The sequence below is a fragment of the Scylla paramamosain genome, chromosome 1 (genome assembly GCF_035594125.1).
Source record: "Scylla paramamosain isolate STU-SP2022 chromosome 1, ASM3559412v1, whole genome shotgun sequence".
NCBI classification, from domain to species: Eukaryota; Metazoa; Arthropoda; class Malacostraca; order Decapoda; family Portunidae; genus Scylla; species Scylla paramamosain.
In genome coordinates this window covers 8,552,501-8,560,000 of record NC_087151.1, presented here as the reverse complement: position 1 = coordinate 8,560,000, position 7,500 = coordinate 8,552,501, and the positions used below count along the sequence as shown (strand labels likewise).

At 42.1% G+C, this 7,500-nt stretch overlaps 1 protein-coding gene across 24 annotated transcripts in view; it reads left to right on the top strand.

The window, feature by feature from the left end:
• Positions 1–7,500, top strand: part of LOC135099722 (uncharacterized) — a 353,588-nt gene that overhangs the window by 326,187 nt on the left and 19,901 nt on the right. For all 24 annotated transcript variants that reach the window (XR_010268324.1, XR_010268323.1, XR_010268314.1 and 21 more), the window contains one exon: positions 6,864–6,940. The gene's annotated coding sequence lies outside the window, so the exon portion shown is untranslated. The remainder of the gene's footprint in view (positions 1–6,863; positions 6,941–7,500) is intronic.

Genomic DNA, 7,500 nt, shown 5'->3' with positions numbered 1-7,500 from the left:
CACCATTTTCCCGCCGCCGTCTGGGTGGGGCGCTAATCAAAATTACATTTCATTTCCAGCCCGAGTCACCAGTCCCAAGTGTCTGGACCCCCGCGCGCCACCCCCGCTTCCATCCCGGCTTGGGGCTTTCCCGGCACCCTCAGGCCTCGCGTGCGAAATGAAAAGTATTGCTCCTTGTCGCTTTCCACGAATTTTTATCCCGTTTCAGAATCTCCGATGCCGTAATGGAGAAAATGCCAGCGCCTTGGCCAGCCCCCGCGCCGAAGTCAGGCTGTCGTGGTCGGAACAAATCAGTGGTCGTGTTGTTTTCGCGATTCACCGACTTTCACATCGATTTTTCCCCCGCTCCGACCAATCGTCGTTGGCGCCACAGCACCCTAAGCGCTGATTGGCTGGCGCTGTGGGGTGCTTGTGGAGTCAAGCTTTTATTATCGTCCCGCCATCGCCCCGCCGGAAGTCGCTCCACGCTGCAAAACTCGCCGGGTTTTCTAAAGTTTCCGGATGCGAGATGACGCAGGCGGTGAGGCAGAGGCATCATGAGGCCACGGCGCCCGCCATGAGGCCACCAGGGGCACGGCACGCCCAGGTGGGCGTGTGGACGCCCGGGTGGACGGAGGGCGGCCCGGGGGAGACACGGGCCGCCCACGCTGGGGTCGGGACCGCGGGCGCAAGTCACATGACGCGCCAATCAATCCACACCCCGCTATAGTGACGCCCGGGCCATAGCGAGGTGCTGCGGCGGCCCCCTCACCCCTGCCCCGCCCCACACCTCCCCTCGCACTACCCCTCCCCACTTCCTCCGCCCCTCCCTCGCCTGGTTGCTCCCGGCCCGCGACAAACAGGTGAGGGGGGGAGAGAGTGTATTAGCAGCTGTCCCCTTTACCTTCCCATACTCTCTGCCCTCACCACTCACGATCCCCTCTCGCTCCCACATTCCTCCCTTAGACGTAGAGTCAGACAGATAAGGCAAAAGTCACCAAACTACCGCCACTCTCAAATAATACGTTACATCCCTCTCTTCCCCCCTCACCTCTCTCACCCGCCCTCCTGTCATCACTCTCCTCTCTCCCCGCCCCTCCAGCCAGACCCTGCGGCACACCACCGCGTCAGGCACAAGAGGGAAGCATCATGCACGTCTCTGGGTTATTAATGGCCGCCCTCCCTCGACCTTCCCACGCTCTCTGGCCGTGAAATCTTAGTATACACAAATAAACCACAGGAAGCGCGCCACGCCCTCCTCTGTTGCCCCCGCTGTTTGGGTCGTCGGTCTAAGCAAATATGAGGATCGTATGAGCCTTTTAGTGATGGTCTTGTCTTAATTATCATCATTATTTCCGTTATTTCTCTCATTATTTTCATTATTTCCCCTCATTGTCGCTTTTGTGTCTTGCCTCACCTCACACGTCGATTTATTTTTAGTTCTCGCTGTTTTCCTCGTAGGTCGTAAGAAATTATTACATCGTATAAGACTCGTAGCGAAGTGTATATGTGTTAATTTTCATCATGATTTGCTTCATTGTGGCTTATGTGGCTTGAATCACCTCACACGTTGACTTACTTTAAATTCTTATGTTCCTTGTTGTTCGTAAAAAAAAAAACACTTAACATCCTGTAAATTTCGTAATGAAGAGAATAAGTGTTAATTTCCTTCATTATCTGCCTCATTGTCGTTGTTGTGGCTTGCATCACCTTACACGGGGATTTTTTTTTAATACCCACTGTTGTGTCTTCGTAGCTCATAAATAATAACATCATATAAAACTCATAATGAAGCGTGTAAGAGTTCATTTCCTTCATTATCCGCCTCAGTGTCGCTTTTGTGGCTTGCATCACCTCGCACGACGATTTCCTCACTGCTTTCTTCAAAGTTCATAAATAATAACATCACATAAAACTCGTAGTGAGGCGTCTGAGTGTTAATTTCCATCATTATCTGCCTCATTGTCGCATCTCGTGGCTTGCATCACTCCACACCGCTCGTCCCCACGCCCCAATAGCTTCCCTCGCCCTCCAGGTGCTAGAATATGCTGCTCAGCGCTGCCCTGCCTTGTTCGTCTTTTAGGTAGGAAGCTCGGGAGCATTTAGAAGGCGAGGAATAATTCAGGTGACATAAAACTCAAATCTCGGGGAAGTGGAGTCGGCATTTACTGAGGCTAGTGGGAGCGAAGGGTGAGGGAGGGGGATCTGGTGTCACTGGCAGGATGGGAACACTCTCTCAGGCTGAATTGTATTATGTTGAGGAGTCAGTTGATGACTGGAATCGTAATTATGACAAAGTGGTGTAATCTCTTCCTTGTTTTCCAGCCTCTGTGGAGACATCTGGTGTGTGTTTTGCGAGTTTATTTCATGTCCTGATGTCTTTAGTGTTGAGCGTACAAAAAAAAAGGTGGTGTTATGTAGATGATTATTTGTGTAAGGTTTTTTTTTTTATATATAATTATGATCTTTATATAACGTCGAAGAATCGGTATTAGTTCAGTTTCGATACACTATATTTATTTTTTTTATTTTCATTTTTATTTGTTTATTTATTTATTTACTTTTTATGTTTACTTAGTTATTTGCCTATTTATTTATTCATTTTATTTATTTTTTATTTATTTATTTCATATTTATTTATTTTTTATTCATTTTTATTTATTTACTTACAGATTTTTTTTTATTTTTCATTTATTTATTTTTATTTATTTATTTATTTTATTTTGTTTGCTTTTCATGCGTTTATTTGTATTTATTTATTTATTTATTTATTTATTTATTTATTTTATTTTTATTTATTTATCTATTTATTTTATTTTTATTTTTATTTATTTTTTTTTTTTTTTGCACAAAAAAAAGTCTAGTAAATCTCAGTAAGTGAGAAAAAATTACGCCAGCTGTTAACAATGAAACGTAACTTCTAACGTTTAACTGTTGTGTAATTGTGGAAATGGAGACTTCCCAAGGAAAAATTGGAAATAAATGGAGATGTCCAAACCGCGCCTTTCGATAACATACTCTTCTTTCACGCATAATTTACTATAAAACGTAGTATGCAGTACAGCAAATGCCCTTGTTATGCACCACGAGATCTTCTAGCATCTATTCTTTCTATGTATTTCCTTCTGGCATCATTATTTAGGGACTGTCATCCTCAATGTGCCTTTTTTCTCGACTCTCTTTTCTTTTAGTCCCACTCCAGTGCCCCTTTTGAACAGAGAAATGTAACTCTGAGCAAGTCTTCTAATGAGGAGAGCACGTTTACTTCTTCAGGTGTATTACGATAAGATCAGTGAGGAGCGAGGGAGGCAGATCAGTTTAACCCTTCCACCGGGTAACGAAGACTTACACCGAAACCTTTCCACGGGAGCTGATGTGTAATACCTGGCTAGATAACTATGGCAAAATATCACTTGTACCAAACCTATCATTACCACACCACACGTCGCCTCGAACCACCCGAATCCCCGCCCAGATACACCATAAGTGGGGCTATAATTGCTTTGCCGTGGCCAGGAAACACATACATCGCCCCTAACATGTTCCAGATGCCTCGTGATAGCCTTCCAGACAGAAATCATAGGAATGCACAATTGACTCACTCCACAGAGCACCATGATCAGGAATACCACACTGTCTTAATAATATACGTCCCTTTTTCTCTTCCAGTTTCTTTCGTGCAAGTATGATCCGTATTCTGAAACACTTCAGGCTGCACCTCGACTACTTTCAAAGGGCTTTAGTTCAAGTTACACGTGTCTTTAAGGGTGTTTTTTTACTGTTCTAGTGATAGATTAACAAGATTTCTACACTATGAACACTAGATACACTCGTGAGAACCTGGCTAATCATCTCTGTGGCTTTTGAAAATAATCGTGATGAGAACGTAAAGCTTTTCTGAATACGGGCCATGTATATTTTAGTCTTCTGTTCCTCCTATCCATTGCATCTTGCTAATAATACACTCTCCTTCAGTTAGTTTAACCCATGCTCACCTCAAGTGGGTAAACCAGTCGCCTCCTTAGCGGTCAAAAATGAAGCATCAGGTCAACTATTAGGAGTGTGGAGGGATGAGTACGTGAGAAGACAGGATTTCCTCATCTGATATCATACTCAGGAAGAACAGTTCAGAGAGAGAGAGAGAGAGAGAGAGAGAGAGAGAGAGAGATCAAAACCTTAACACTGTAATGGTGATTCCTCGACACTAATCGAAAGTATTTTACATAAACATCTGTCAGTCCTCAAAATATAACAGCGAGCATTACACAACACACTTCAATGACCTCAAAACGTTACTGGGAATTACAGGAAGAAAAGAATGTCTGAACTCCTGAAACTTTTCTTAGAAACTGTTACTGTTTTTTACTCAGTGTTAAGCGATACGAAGAAAAGAGGTTTTTTTTATTACGCTTTAAGAGGAAAAACGTATCGCATTTTAATTTAATCTGTTGGAGAATTATTGAAATGAGAACTTCCCGAGGACTAACTAAAGAATAAAGCAAAGACAAGGTCGCGATTTTACTATTAAGTTTTCTCAGAATTCTCTTCATCGTTGTATTTGTTGAAGATTACAAGATCTTTCTTTTTTTTTTTTTTTGTCTTGATGTTTTCTGGTGTTTTGTTTGTTTTTGTCTCCCCCTTGATTACAGTTACCTTAATTACAGACCAGTTAGTTTTCTATTGTATGTTCTATTTATTCCTTATGTTAACCCATGGAAACCTTATAGCATTACAAAGTGAGGAAAGCACATTAAGTTTCTATAGTGCTCTTCTCGATCAGCAAGCTCTTTGTTATATGTTTTGTTCTATTTCCTCCCTACGTAAGTCCATGGAAATATCATAGCACTGCAAAGTGAAGAAAGCACAATAAGTTTTTTCCGTGTCGCTTATCACTTGAAGGAATGCAGGTGTTGGTGAGAAGAACCACTTTAGGTCTTGTCATTGTTAGTCAGGGATGTTTTTTTTTTTCTTTGATAGATTTGATTGATATTTGCAGCAACTTGTCATTAGAGGGAGAGAGAAAATCTTACGGTACTGCAAAGTGAGAACAGTATATTTTTTTTCGTCTGCTCGTTGCGTGAAGGAATGCAGGTGTTAGTGGGAGGAGTCTCTGTAAGTCTTGTCATTTGTTAGTCGCTGATTGTATTAAGATGTGACTCTTGTTCCCGAGACAAAAGGTAGGAAAGTAGATGATAAGGAGATGGATGCAATTTCTCTCTCTCTCTCTCTCTCTCTCTCTCTCTCTCTCTCTCTCTCTCTCTCTCTCTCTCTCTCTCTCTCTCTCTCTCTCTCTCTCTCTCTCTCTCTCTCTCTGTTTTTAAGGCCAAGCAAAGCATTTGAATTGCGTCATGAATGAACTCTGTTTCTGATTCCACGATTAGATTCACAAATCCCGCGGAAAGATAGGAGATTTTTTTAACAGATTCGATTGATATATGCAGAAACATGTTATTAGAGAGAGAGAGAGAGAGAGAGAGAGAGAGAGAGAGAGAGAGAGAGAGAGAGAGAGAGAGAGACAGCCAGACAGACAAACAGACAGACAAAAACAAAGAAACACACACACACACACACACACACACACACACACACACAAAAAGAGGTAGGAAAAAACGCACGGATGTTGAAATTTTTTCACCAAATATAGAAAAAATTTGGAAAACGTACAGTATGTGTTATGTCACTGCTGCTGTTAATGATGACGATGATGATAGTGATGATGATGATAGAATCTTTTGTGTTACTGTACAGCTTATTATTTTTCTTATTGCTAGTGGTATTCTAATGTATGCCTTGTTATTATTGCCTACAGTAAAAAAAAAAAAAAAAGTTGTAGGTAATGTTTTCTTTACGTTGACTCATAATTCACGCGACCGTGTTTGAAAAGATGAAATAAAATGACAGAACCTTTGTCGTCGAGTTCAAATCAAACTTAGGAGACCACAATAATATTCAAGACTTACTACTTTCACGACTGTGTGTGGCACGAACGAAGACTCGAAGCAATGATCCTGTAATTTTCTTTTTGTTGCTGTTAAGTTCGGTGGGAAATATACGTATAATCATGTTCAGTAGTCGAGTAACACACACTAATACACTCACCTCCACTGTGTTCACCGGTCTTAAATCCTCAGATCTAAGAATCTAGCTATGGTCAGGCTTTATCACTGGATTGCCAGCAGACTGGGGGCGTTCACATTGTGGGAAGACACGTACTAAAGTCACAGTCAGTACTCGAGTAACATAAACTCATACACTCACTTCAACTGTGCTCATCATCTTTCCCCAATCTTAGTCCTCTTCTCTCACACTCGTCAGCTGATTGGAGGACGTAAGTTTGTGGGAGGATATAAAGCACAGTGGGAATAAGACTATTAAGTATTCCACGACTTCTTACCACATCTTAATCAAAACACTCAGTCGACTTTCATGGTCCTGTAGTCTGCTCTGCCGCGCGTGATAAATGTGGCTCAGTGCATAGTATACAAGGTGAATGTCATAGTTGAACCTTTTCCTTCTTTTCATCCTTATCCATCACCCATCACACAAGGCGAACGTTAGTTGATCGCCACTTCCTTCTCATCCTCATGCTTCTTCCTCCTTTTTTTTTTTTTTTTTTCTTGTCTTATGCAAAGTATCCACGTTTTCATTTTTTAACCTTACGATCGTTATTTGTCTTTGTTTCTCATATTACCTTAACCTTACGATCGTTATATGCTTTTGTTTTTCATTTTAATCACTTGTTTTCACACTAACATTACTACTGTCAATAGTTTTTTTTCCTTCTTTTCTTTCTCTTCTTTACTTTTCTTCTAAATTTAATCATCTGTTTTCACACGAGCCTTCCTGCTGTCATAATGCAATATCTACTTTTTCTCTCCCTGCAGTTTATCTTCGGTGATTCATGGTCAGTTCCACCGCCACGAGACCCCCAGGAGGAGGACGTAGCAACCGGCATCAACAGGTACTTCTAGAGTGGTTTTCCTTCCACTAAGAGTACTGCTTCCACCAGACCTTTATCACTGCCAGCACTTATGGGGGTTTCTGATAGAGCAGTATGATAGAATGAACAGTCTGTTGTACTTACGAGTAACTGCAGTAGTAGGAGTGGTAGTGGTAGTAGTAGTGGTGGTGGTGGTGGTGCTGGTAGTAGTAGTAGCAGTAGTAGTAGTAGTAGTAGTAGAAGTAGTAGTAGTAGTAGATAAGGTGGTGGTGTAAGAGTTACCATTAGTACAGGCATATATTACCAACACTCAGTTCCAACACCAGAAAATTCCATCACAGGTAACACCATCACCATGCACGACCACAACCATCACCGCTGATACCACCACCACACCACTACCAACACAACCACCACTACCTCCACCACCACCACCACCAATAATTATAAATCGCACACGTACAACAAGCAAGAAAGAGAGAGAGACAGAGAGAACGAACGAGCAAGGCCCTTTGAATCCTCACTACTAAGTACTTTCTCTCCCTCCTCTTCTTCCTCCTCTTCTTCCTCGTACTTCTCCC